A 13,293-nucleotide genomic window follows, 5' to 3' on the forward strand; every position below is an offset into this window, starting at 1 on the left:
CTAGCTATGAGGACTTAGGCACAACCTTTGAAATGCAGATTAACATACATATAAATAAATAGATAGGATATGGCTTAGTGTTAGCTGGATTTATAGTAAAGCTTTCCATTATGAATATTTCTATCTCAGAAGCCAACAGCGCATCTTCACCTGAAAGTCGCACTTCTTTTTCTTACAAAGAAATCTCTACATTTTTCAGTTAATATGCTAGTTTTCTAAGCACTTTTCTTCCCTTCTTATCCTTCTCCCAAAAAAATCCAGAAGAAATGGTAATAAAACATAAACTATGTTGCTTTTGGAATGATGGACTTACGCACAGTATCTGATAATATGCTAAAGGAATTTTATTTCACACAGTCTCTTCCAGGAGCTGAGCAGGGCAGTAGTGACAGCAGCCAGGGGCTGAGGCTTCCCTAAACAGACCCTGAGCACAGGCACAGAGTGCTGGGACTGCAGGGTTGTAGAGGGGGAAGCAGAGGAAGCAGTTGGGGACCACACCCAAGCCCTGGGGGTTAATGCAGGCAGACATCAGGTAGGCTGTGCTGCCCTGGCTGCTGGTCACATCCTTCAAGGGCCTGGGTCTCCAGGACACAGGCAGCCTCATCATCCCCCACAGGTTCTGCAGTCCTGGAGGACAAGAGGCCGCTGCACCTCTCAACTTGCTCCTCCTTCCTGCCAGGAGTCAGAAAATGATAGGAACCGGCAACACCGACAACACACGACTCTCCCCTCTCCTCCCCACCTCCAAAGCCCTCCTTTGTTTCCTTCCCATCTCTGTCTTTGCCTTTCCTCCTCACACTGCAGCCGGTTTTGAGTCCTGTTTAGTTGTTTAGTTCTTGCAGAACAAAGTAAACTTAGAGGCAGTGAGAGGAAGGGAGCAAGCCAGTCTCCTTCATCCTTAAACACTGCCAGCTCTGACATCCCTGCTCCTCTGCCTTCGGGTCCTCACTCTGGCATCCTTTCTGGACTCGGCAGTAATTGTAGCCTCCTTACTTATAACTTATTCTTAAAGTGCACGAATTCAAGAGTGTATTTCTAGGGCACCCACAACACAATGTCATTTTCTGCCTCCCTCAAACTCTCCCACCATTCATTACCTCCAGGTCGCGGTCACAACCTTCTTTCTCCAGGGAGAGCAATCGCATCTGACCTAGACCACGGGCTGACTGAAATGACACCAGGATAACAGGGAACAGGTGCTGAGAACACAGCCAGTCAATTTCCCTCTCCACCCAAGTGATAGATTGGGATCTGGAGTCCTGCTGACTCAGCCACAGATACATTTCTTCTGACTTTTTGGATAGCCGACTCAGAAGCACTGCTTCAGTAGACCTACTGGAGCTGGAACTGGGAGAAAATCACAAGAAATAGAGTGCAGGTTCCACTGGCTCCATGTGCATGTTTCCTTTTTCTTGCTTTCAGCCTGGGGCAGAAGTTCCCAGGACTTTCCCAAGCCAGCCATGCTGAGCAGTTTAGCAGCATTCCAAAGGCTACTGGTCCCATGCCCCTCCTCCAGCAGAGGGGCACAGAGCTGAGCATCAGAAGAGAAGGAGCATGGCTCTCAAACCTGTCCACGCTTCCTCCCATCTTCCCGACCTGTGGAGTCACAGGGACTTGCTCTTTGCATGGACTCCCTCTGTGCAAGGATTCTGCCCAGGTACTCACCGCAGAGAAGGCACGGACTACAGAAGGCGCGGAATATGCAGAAGCAAGGGCAGAGCACTGCAGAACTAGGACCCGGCCTGGGACACCCCAGATATCCTCCAAAAATAAAAAAAAAAAATAAGAAAAACCTGGACCGTAGGGCCTGCAGACTTTCTTTTTTCCCCATAACCTCCCTCCCACCCGCAACCACCCCGTCTCCCACTCCCTCTCCCATTCCATTCACATCAAGATTCATCTTCAATCATCTTTATATACAGAAGATCAATTTAGTGTATACTAAGCAAAGATTTCAACAGTTTGCACCCACACAGAAACACAAAGTACAAAGTACTATTTGAGTACTAGTTATGCCGTTAATTCACATAGTACCGCACATTAAGGACAGAGATCCTACATGGGGAGTAAGTGCAAAGTGACTCCTGTTGTTGATTATTCACACTCTTATTTATGACATCTGTAATCTTGTCATCAGGTGCCAAGGCTATGGAAGCCTCTTGAGTTTGCCAACTCCGATCTCATTAGACAAGGAAGGCCATAGTCAAAGTGGAAGTTCTCTCCTCCCTTCAGAGAAATGTATCTCCTTCTTTGATGGCTCATTCTTTCTACTGGGATCTCACTCACAGAGATCTTTCAGTTAGGTTTTTTTTTTTTTTTTTTTTTTTGCATAGTGTCTTGACTTTCCATGCTTGAGATACTCTCATGGGCTTTTTAGCCAGATCCGAATGCCTTAAGGGCTGATTCTAAGGCCAGAGTGCTGTTTAGGACATCTGCCATTCTATGAGACCCTGCAGACTTCCAGCCCCAGAGTTTGGGAAGGCTCCGAGAGGGACATCACGGACAGTACCCTGTTCTGTGGTGACACCTGACTACTTCCCGCCACTGTCCAGCCTCTCATGGAGCCCCCAGGATTTCTTGCAATCCTTGACCAGGCCCTCTCATTAACACGCAGAAATCCCTTCCCGTATTCAATCTATCTGAGGCTTTTCCGCAGACTCTCCAGAGACAGAGTCCTTGAAAGAGGGAGCTGCACTGCACCACAAGTTCCTGGGTCCTCTGTGCACTGGCCTCGCCTGCATGTGCTCACATTGCAGGTGCAGCTTTGAGGAAAATCGAATTTCTGGGACAACCCATGTATCTTTTTTTGGTGATGTTTCAAAACATTGAGAGAGAGGTTGGAAGGGTGGAAGGGAGGGGGGAGGAAGGGAAATCATTACACTCACAGAATTGTGTCTATGAATTATATTGAATATGTTCAATGAAAAAACTAAAAAGAATAAAAATAAGATATTGACTTAAATGAGTGTATGGGGAGGGAGAGAGAGAGAAAAAAAAGAAGAAAAGGAAAGAAAAAGAAAGAAAGAATAAAGGAAGGAAGGAAGGGAGGAAGGGAGGAAGGAAGGAAGGAAGAAAAAGAAATATACTTTCCATCCACTGGTTCATGCCCCAAAAGGCTGAGATAGCCAGGGCTAAGCCAGGCAGAAGCCAGGAGCCAGGATCTCCATCCTGGCCTCCCGCATGGGTAGTGGCAGGGATCCAAGTTCTTGAGCCATCATCAGTTGTCTTCTCACACACAAGCAGGAAGCTGGATAGGAAACAGAGTAGATGAGACTTCAGCTGGCACTGGGATACAGAATGCCAGCACTCCAAAAAGCAGCTTAACCCTCTGCCTCTCTGCCTCCCCATCTACCTCTGGAGCTAAGTAGCAGGATGCCAGACACAGGAGCAGAATCTCACCTCCCTCTTAAACTTGGCTGCTGTCTGTCCTGAGTGTCCTGGTGGGGACCCCTGATCTAGATGTCAGCTGTACAGCTCACTCACATGGTGACTGCTTGATCTGAAAACCAGCTCTGTCCTTAGAAACTCAATAATGTCCCATCCCTTGATGGTTACATTTACTTAATTATTTTTCAAAGAGACTTCATAAAGATAAATAAGATCTATCTGACTTATATTTAAAATACCTAACAAAAATAATAAAGTGAAATACATATACTCGTAGCCATACAAAGATAAAATAAAACAGGCAATAAAATACAATTAACTTTTTCACACTTCATACCAGAACTACAAGACCTGGAAGAAGACACTGAAATTGTTTTTAAAACAGGCCACATCATCTTTAAAAGAAGACTACCACTTCTATTGTATTTTTCTTTACTTTTAAAAAATGAGTCATCATATACTCTGGTTAAGCAAGCAAACACCAACTTTCTTGTGGGTAAATTTTTTTGAAAATTTTTTTAATGTATTTTGAAAGACAGAGTTCCAGAGAGAGGAAGAGAGAGAGAGAGGTCTTCCATCCACTGTTGCACTCCCAAATTGGCCGCAATAGCCGGAGCTGTGCCAATCCAAAGCCAGGAGCCAAGGTTAGAGTTCCAGGCTCCTGGCTGTGGTCTGGAACAGTCTCAGCCATTAAGGCCATTTCGGGACTGAACCAGTGGATGGAGGATCTACCTTTCTCTCTCTGTCACTTTTCCTGTAAAATGAATAAATACTTTAAAAAGATAAAATTAATACATGTAAACAGACATTTACTTAGTATTTAATTTATTTCAAATGTTTCGTTAGCATAATGTTTATGGTTGTAAATCCTGCAGCCATTAGCTTCAAAGTCAGAAGATGAGATCAAATCATTACTATTATTTACCATTGTTTCTGATTACTCACAATGTACATATTTAGAAAAGGAAACTTGTGCTATAAAAATTGTAAATCTAGACAAACACTTTAAATCATATTTTGTTAAGATTTCTAGGAACAAAATAAGCACGCAAAAATTGGTCATCATACATAAAGGGTATAGCTACTAATGAGACATAAATATTTTTAGCACACAATGTAGAATTTAGAGAGTGAACTAGCAGATGGAAGACCTCTCTCTCTCTCTCTCTCTCTGACTCTCTCTCTCTCTCTGAATTTCAAATAAATAAATAAATCTTTATTAAAAAATAAAAACAGAGGAGGGGCCTGCATTGTGGCATAGCTGATTAAGTTGGCACTCACAACTCTGGCATTCCATGAAGGCTGGTTTGATTCCCAGGTGCTTCTGTTCTGATCCAGCTGTTAATACACCTGGGAAAGCCACAAAAGATAACCCAAATACTTGGGTCCCTGAATCCATGTGGGAGACCTGGATGGAGTTTCAGGCTCCTTGTTTTGGCCTGGCCCTACCCTGACTACTGTGGCCATTTGAGAAAGGAATCAGTAGATGGCATAACTCTCTCTCTCTCCCTCTCCCTGCAACTTGTTACTACAGTACTGTGAGAATTAGCTATAAAACTTGTCCTCAAACAATACTTTATATGTTGTGTGAGTGTGTGTGGGGGGTGGTAGGTGGGTAGGTGTGGGTACAAACTGTTGAAATCTTTACTTAATAAAGAGTTGGCCTTCTGTATATAAAGTTAATTAAAAATTAATCTTAATGAAGAATGGGATGGGACAGGGTGTAGGAGATGAGACGGGAGTAGGTGTGGGAGGGTGGGTACAGGGGGAAGGAACACTATATTCCTAAATTTGTACCTATGAAATTTCCATTCATTAAATAAAACCTTTAAAAAATTTTTAAAAGACCTAAAAATAAACCCTAGAGGTCAGTGAACTACAAAATGATCTTTTAGGTTTTTCAGAGGCTCAGCTACAAGCTTGTCTTGGTTTAAAGATGGTGCTTCATCATTTTCTTTCTTGAGAAAACAGGAAACAAAATACACTTTTGAAATCTAGGCAGAAAACTTAAACTACAAGTGCAGGAAAATACATTTTCGATGTGGAAAGGGGATCATAGCGCTTCAGGCCAGGACTTTAACCCACTGCGCCACAGAGCTAGCCCCGAAAAAGAGATTTTAATGTGATATTGTTTTCATGGTAGTTCTTTTTTATTATTATTATTTCTTTATTTTAAGCTTGGAATTGAAGAGGAAATCCTGTCATTTTGTGTTCTGGCTGGGAGCATAATGTAGAAACTCACTTGCTGGCATCATTGATTTTGTATTTTACAATAAACTCCCGTCTCCCACCAATCCCCTTGTATTTTTATGTCTAAAAAAAAATTGTAGTCTTAGTGTAAAAAAAATTAGTCTCATCTTCTAACACTTTCTGAGACTCACCCAGAAATAGTGTTGATTTTCGACATTTGATGGTCAATTTGAGACAGAATTGACCATCACACTTAATTGAATTAGTAGTGACTTGAGTTAGCCAATTACCTAATATTAAGCCCACAGAGCTCTCATCTGCCGACTCACTCTTCAAGATAGCCAGGCCTGGGCTATGACAAAGCTATGATCCAGAAATGTATTTCTGGGTCTTCTATGTAAGTACTTGAACCATCTCCTGTTGCTTCCCACAGTGCCCATTGTCACCAAGGAGCAAGAATCTGGAGAGGAGCAGACCATGTCCCCAGGTGCTCCAATGTGAGATGTGGTCATTGCAAGTGGATCTGAAACCACTAAGTCAAACATGAAGGTTCCTGATGTTAGAATAACTTTGTTAATACTAATCTTTCATTTGTACTTTAGTCCACTCATTCACTACATTTGTTTTGTGTAATATGTCCTAAGCAGTACCCTGGGTAATAGCAATACAGCACCAGGTCAGATTTTCCATTTGGAAATTTTGGCATTTGCACTCAAGCAGTCATCATTAACTATCAGTTTGTTGAATTTATGTTGGAGGTTATTGGTGATGTTGGATGTTATGCTTAGAGTGTGTAGTAAGAGAAATCACTGTGGTCTCTGCAGTCATAAAGGGCTTCCTGGAAAAAACTCTGAGCTAAGATGTGATGCATGCTCAGGACTTGTTGAAATGATTGCCTGTCAGGCACTTGCATCTACCACAAAAGGCAAGATTTGAAGAGAAACCTTTGCAAATTTGTTTTATTTAGTAAACTGAGAGAGATGACACTTCACTCTTTGACCCAAGACATATTGAAATGTGAGAATAAAAGGCTGTTTGCATGTGAATGAGCCTTGGTAGCATTCAACTAAATGGAAAAGCAAGACCCCAAAAGACACATATTTCATCATTCTATTGCATACAATGTTTAGAATATACAAATCCACAAAAGAAAAAGCAGAAAAGGAATTGTCAGGTGATGGAGTAGGAGGTATGCCCAGGGGGAGTATATGCAAATAGATATTGAGTTTCTTTGCAAGATGATGAAAAAGTACTGGGATCAGATAACTGTGATAGTTGCAAAGCTCTTTAATAAAATAAATTTTAATAGAAAAAGTTCATATACTCATTGCAGTGTATGTTGTGTGTTTTATAACCATGCTCTAATTATGACCACACTGTGCTCATTAAGTTACAGTGTGCTCAAAAACAATCCTGATATCTCCCATAAAAACATCCCAGGGTGGTAGTTTCCTCTGTATGGGAGTTTACAAAGAATCATCTCAAGCCCTAAGGCTCCATCAAAAACAGATAGTCCACTTAATCTAGAGTCATAGTATAACAAGAAAAAGCACCACAGTGAAGAAACCAAATATCTCCAATATGCCAAATAACAAACGCAAAAACCGAGGTAATAAAAACAAGGAAGTCACCATGACGCCCTCAAATGAAAAAGACACCCCAATTCAAGATTATGAAGATGATGACATAGAAGAAATGCAAGAAGCAGATCTCAAAAAATTGATAAGAACATTAAGAAGTTCTCAAAAACAAATTCATGAACTACACAAATCCTTAATGGACAAGATAGAAAATCTCTCTCGTGAAAATGAAATATTAAGGAGGAATCAAAATGAAACGAAACAACTAGTACAACAGGAAACTGTGATAGTGACTGAAGTGAAGAATTCAATAGATCAAATGAAAAACACAATAGAGAGCCTTACAAACAGAATGGGTGAAGCAGAAGAGAGAATATCGGACTTAGAAGACAGAGAACAGGAAAGGATACAGTCAGACCAAAGAAAAGAAAAGGAAATTAGAAATCTAAAACATATTGTCGGGAATCTTCAGGATACTATTAAAAAACCCAACATTCGGGTTCTAGGAGTTCCTGAAGGCATGGAGAGGGAGAAAGGATTAGAAGGCCTTTTTAGTGAGATATTAGCAGAAAATTTCCCAGGTTTGGAGAAGGACAGAGAAATCCTAGTACAGGAAGCCCACAGAACCCCTAATAAACACGACCAAAAGAGATCCTCACCACGACACGTTGTAATTAAACTCTCCACAGTGAAACATAAAGAAAAGATCCTAAAATGTGCAAGAGAGAAACGTCAAATTACTCTCAGAGGATCTCCAATCAGACTCACAGCTGACTTCTCATCAGAAACTCTAAAAGCTAGGAGGGAATGGCGAGATATAGCCCAGGTACTAAGAGAGAACAACTGCCAGCCCAGAATATTATATCCTGCAAAGCTATCATTTGTGAATGAAGGTGAAATAAAGACTTTTCATTGCAAACAGAAATTGAAAGAATTTGTTGCCACTCGTCCAGCCCTGCAAAAGATGCTTAAAGATGTGTTACACACAGAAACACAGAAACACGGTCATCAATAGGAAAGAAGGTAAAGGAAGGAAACCAAGGAAGGAAACCTCACAGCAAAAGATCACAGGGAATTCAAAGCATATATTAGAACTTATCTTTGGCAAATGGCAGGGCAAAGTTACCACTTATCATTAGTCACTTTGAACGTGAATGGCCTGAACTGTCCAGTTAAAAGACACCGATTGGCTGATTGGGTTAAGGAACAAAACCCATCTATTTGCTGCTTACAAGAAACACATCTTTCCAACAAAGATCCATACAGACTGAAAGTGAAAGGCCGGAAAAAGATATACCATGCCAACAGAAATGAAAAATGAGCGGGCGTAGCCATCTTAATATCGGACAACATAAACTTTACCACAAAAACTGTTAAGAGAGACACAGAGGGACACTATATCATGATTAAGGGATCAATTCAACAGGAAGATATAACAATTATCAATGTATATGCACCTAACTACAGGGCACCAGTTTATCTAAAAGATTTATTAACGGACTTAAAGGGAGACTTAGACCCCAATACAGTAGTACTGGGGGACTTCAATACTCCACTCTCAGAAATAGACAGATCATCCGGTCAGAAGATCAACAAGGATACAGTAGATTTAAATGACACTATAGCCCAAATGGATCTAACAGATATATATAGAACTTTCAATCCTACAGCTAAAGATTTTACATTCTTCTCAGCAGTACATGGAAGCTTCTCTAGGATTGACCACATACTAGGCCATAAAGCAAGCCTCAGCAAATTCAAAAGAATTAGAATCATACCATGCAGCTTCTCAGACCATAAAGGAATGAAGTTGGAAATTAGCAACTCAGGAATCCCTAGAGCATACGCAAACACATGGAGATTGAACAACATGCTCCTGAATGAACAATGGGTCATAGAAGAAATCAAAAGAGAAATCAAAAACTTTCTGGAAGTAAATGAGGATAACAGCACAACATACCAAAACTTATGGGATGCAGCAAAAGCAGTGTTAAGAGGAAAGTTTATATCAATAGGTGCCTACATCAAGAAATTGGAAAGACACCAAATAGATGAGCTTTCAATTCAGCTCAAGGATCTAGAAAACCTACAGCAAACCAGACCCAAATCTAGTAGGAGAAGAGAAATAATTAAAATCAGAGAAGAAATCAACAGGATTGAATCAAGAAAAACATTACAAAAAATCAGCCAAACAAAGAGCTGGTTTTTTGAAAAAATAAACAAAATTGACACCCCATTGGCCCAACTAACTAAAAAAAGAAGAGAAAAGACCCAAATCAATAAAATCAGAGATGAAAAAGGAAATGTAACAACAGACACCACAGAAATAAAAAGAATCATCAGAAATTACTACAAGGACTTGTATGCCAGCAAACAGGGAAACCTATCAGAAATGGATAGATTCCTGGACACATGCAACCTGCCTAAATTGAACCAGGAAGACATCGAAAACCTAAACAGACCCATAACTGAGACAGAAATTGAAACAGTAATAAAGGCCCTCCCAACAAAGAAAAGCTCAGGACCAGATGGATTCACTGCTGAATTCTACCAGACGTTTAAAGAAGAACTAACTCCAATTCTTCTCAAACTATTCAGAACAATTGAAGAAGAGGGAGTCCTCCCAAATTCTTTCTATGAAGCCAGCATCACCTTAATTCCTAAGCCGGAAAAAGATGCAGCACTGAAAGAGAATTACAGACCAATATCCCTGATGAACATAGATGCAAAAATCCTCAATAAAATTCTCGCCAATAGAATGCAACAACACATCAGAAAGATCATCCACCCAGACCAAGTGGGATTTATCCCTGGTATGCAGGGATGGTTTAATGTGTGCAAGACAATCAATGTGATACACCACATTAACAGACTGCAGAAGAAAAACCATATGATTATCTCAATAGATGCCGAGAAAGCATTTGATAAAATACAACACCCGTTCATGATGAAAACTCTAAGCAAACTGGGTTTGGAAGGAACATTCCTCAATACAATCAAAGCAATCTATGAAAAACCCACAGCCAACATCCTATTGAATGGGGAAAAGTTGGAAGCATTTCCACTGAGATCTGGTACCAGACAGGGATGCCCACTCTCACCACTGCTATTCAATATAGTTCTGGAGGTTCTAGCCAGAGCTATTAGGCAAGAAAAAGAAATTAAAGGGATACAAATTGGTAAGGAAGAAGTCAAACTATCCCTCTTTGCAGATGACATGATTCTGTATTTAGGGGACCCAAAGAACTCTACTAAGAGACTATTGGAACTCATAGAAGAGTTTGGCAAAGTAGCAGGGTATAAAATCAATGCACAAAAATCAACAGCCTTTGTATACACAGACAATGCCATGGCTGAGGAAGAACTTCTAAGATCAATCCCATTCACAATAGCTACAAAAACAATCAAATACCTTGGAATAAACTTAACCAAGGACGTTAAAGATCTCTACGATGAAAATTACAAAACCTTAAAGAAAGAAATAGAAGAGGATACCAAGAAATGGAAAAATCTTCCATGCTCATGGATTGGAAGAATCAATATCATCAAAATGTCCATTCTCCCAAAAGCAATTTATACATTCAATGCAATACCAATCAAGATACCGAAGACCTTCTTCTCAGATCTGGAAAAAATGGTGCTGAAATTTATATGGAGGCACAAGAGACCTCGAATAGCTAAAGCAATCTTGTACAACAAAAACAAAGCCGGAGGCATCACAATACCAGATTTCAGGACATACTACAGGGCAGTTGTAATTAAAACAGCATGGTACTGGTACAGAAACAGATGGATAGACCAATGGAACAGAATTGAAACACCAGAAATCAATCCAAACATCTACAGCCAACTTATATTTGATCAAGGATCTAAAACTAATTCCTGGAGCAAGGACAGTCTATTCAATAAATGGTGCTGGGAAAATTGGATTTCCACGTGCAGAATCATGAAGCAAGACCCCTACCTTACACCTTACACAAAAATCCACTCAACATGGATTAAAGACCTAAATCTACGACCTGACACCATCAAGTTACTAGAGAACATTGGAGAAACCCTTCAAGATATTGGCACAGGCAAAGAGTTTCTGGAAAAGACCCGGGAGGCACAGGCAGTCAAAGCCAAAATCAACTATTGGGATTGCATCAAATTGAGAAGTTTCTGTACTGCAAAAGAAACAGGAGAGTGAAAAGACAACTGACAGAATGGGAAAAAATATTTGCAAACTATGCAACAGACAAAGGGTTGATAACCAGAATCTACAAAGAGATCAAGAAACTCCACAAAAACAAAACCAACAACCCACTTAAGAGATGGGCCAAGGATCTCAATAGACATTTTTCAAAAGAGGAAATCCAAATGGCCAACAGGCACATGAAAAAATGTTCAAGGTCATTAGCAATCAGGGAAATGCAAATCAAAACCACAATGAGGTTTCACCTCACCCCGGTTAGAATGGCTCACATTCAGAAATCTACCAACAACAGATGCTGGCGAGGATGTGGGGAAAAAGGGACACTAACCCACTGTTGGTGGGAATGCAAACTGGTTAAGCCACTATGGAAGTCAGTCTGGAGATTCCTCAGAAACCTGAAGATAACCCTACCGTTCGACCCAGCCATCCCACTCCTTGGAATTTACCCAAAGGAATTTAAATTGGCAAACAAAAAAGAGGTCTGCACCCTAATGTTTATTGCAGCTCAATTCACAATAGCTAAGACCTGGAACCAACCTAAATGCCCATCAACGATAGACTGGATAAAGAAATTATGGGATATGTACTCTTTAGAATACTATACCGCAGTAAGAAACAACGAAATCCAGTCATTTGCAACAAAATGGAGGAATCTGGAACACATCATGCTGAGTGAAATAAGCCAGTCCCAAAGGGACAAATACCATATGTTCTCCCTGATCGGTGACGACTGACTGAACACCAAGAGGGAAACCTGTTGGAGTGAGGTGGACACTATGGGAAATGGTGGCTTGATCAGCATAGCCCTGACTGTTAATGAACAACTAAATACATTATCCCTCTTAGTAGTTTTTTTTATCTGTTCTACTTAATATGACTGGTTTAGATCTGTAATTGATGCACAGTTATTCTTAAGTGTTGAAAATTAACTGAAATGTGATCCTGTTGAACATGGTGGTGGGAATGGGAGAGGGAAGAGATGTATAATTTGGGACATGCTCAGGCTGACTTGTCCCAAGTGGTGGAGTTGGAAGCATACCAGGGGATTCCAATTCAATCCCATCGAGGTGGCATGTACCAATGCCATCTCACTGTTCCAGGTGATCAGTTTCAGTTCACAGTTGGTCATGGTGAAGGGACTGGGAGTCAAAGGGAGCACATAGACAAGTCTAGTACCTGCTAACGCTAACTGATGGAGTAAATAAAGGGGAGAGTGATCCAACATGGGAAGTGAGATACTCAGCAGACTCATAGAATGGCAGATGTCCTAAATAGCACTCTGGCCTCAGAATCAGCCCTAAAGGCATTCGGAGCTGGCTGAAAAGCTCATGAGAGCATTTCAGGCATGGAAAGCCAAGACACTCTGGCAAAAGATCTCTGCGAGTGAGATCCCAGTGGAAAGAACAGGTCATCAAAGAAGGAGGTACCTTTCTCTGAAGGGAGGAGAGAACCTCCACTTTGACTATGACCTTGTCTAAACAAGATAAGAGTCGGAGAACTCAGAGGGCTTCCATAGCCTTGGAAACTCATGACTGGAGCATAGGGAGATTACTGATGCCATAGACAGGAGTGTCAATTGGTAAAGTCAACAACAGGAGTCACTGTGCACTTACTCCTCATGTAGGATCTCTATCCTTAATGTGCTGTACATTGAGATTTAATGCTATAACGAGTACTCAAACAATATATTTCACTTTGTGTTTCGATGGGGGTGCAAACTGTTGAAATCTTTACTTAATGCATACTAAACTGATCCTCTGTAAAAAAAAAAAAAAGAAATTATCAATTCCCAACTTGACTCTCACTGGGATTAAACATGACAATAGGTCTGATCTGATTCCATCATCATTTAAAAAAAATCATCTATTATTTTTCACTTTATGTTTCTGTGTGGGAGCAAACTGTTGAAATACATACTTAATGTATACTAAGCTGATCTTC

The sequence above is a fragment of the Oryctolagus cuniculus genome, chromosome 1 (assembly GCF_051225735.1).
Source record: "Oryctolagus cuniculus isolate XC-2025 breed Fujian yellow rabbit chromosome 1, ASM5122573v1, whole genome shotgun sequence".
NCBI lineage: Eukaryota > Metazoa > Chordata > Mammalia > Lagomorpha > Leporidae > Oryctolagus > Oryctolagus cuniculus.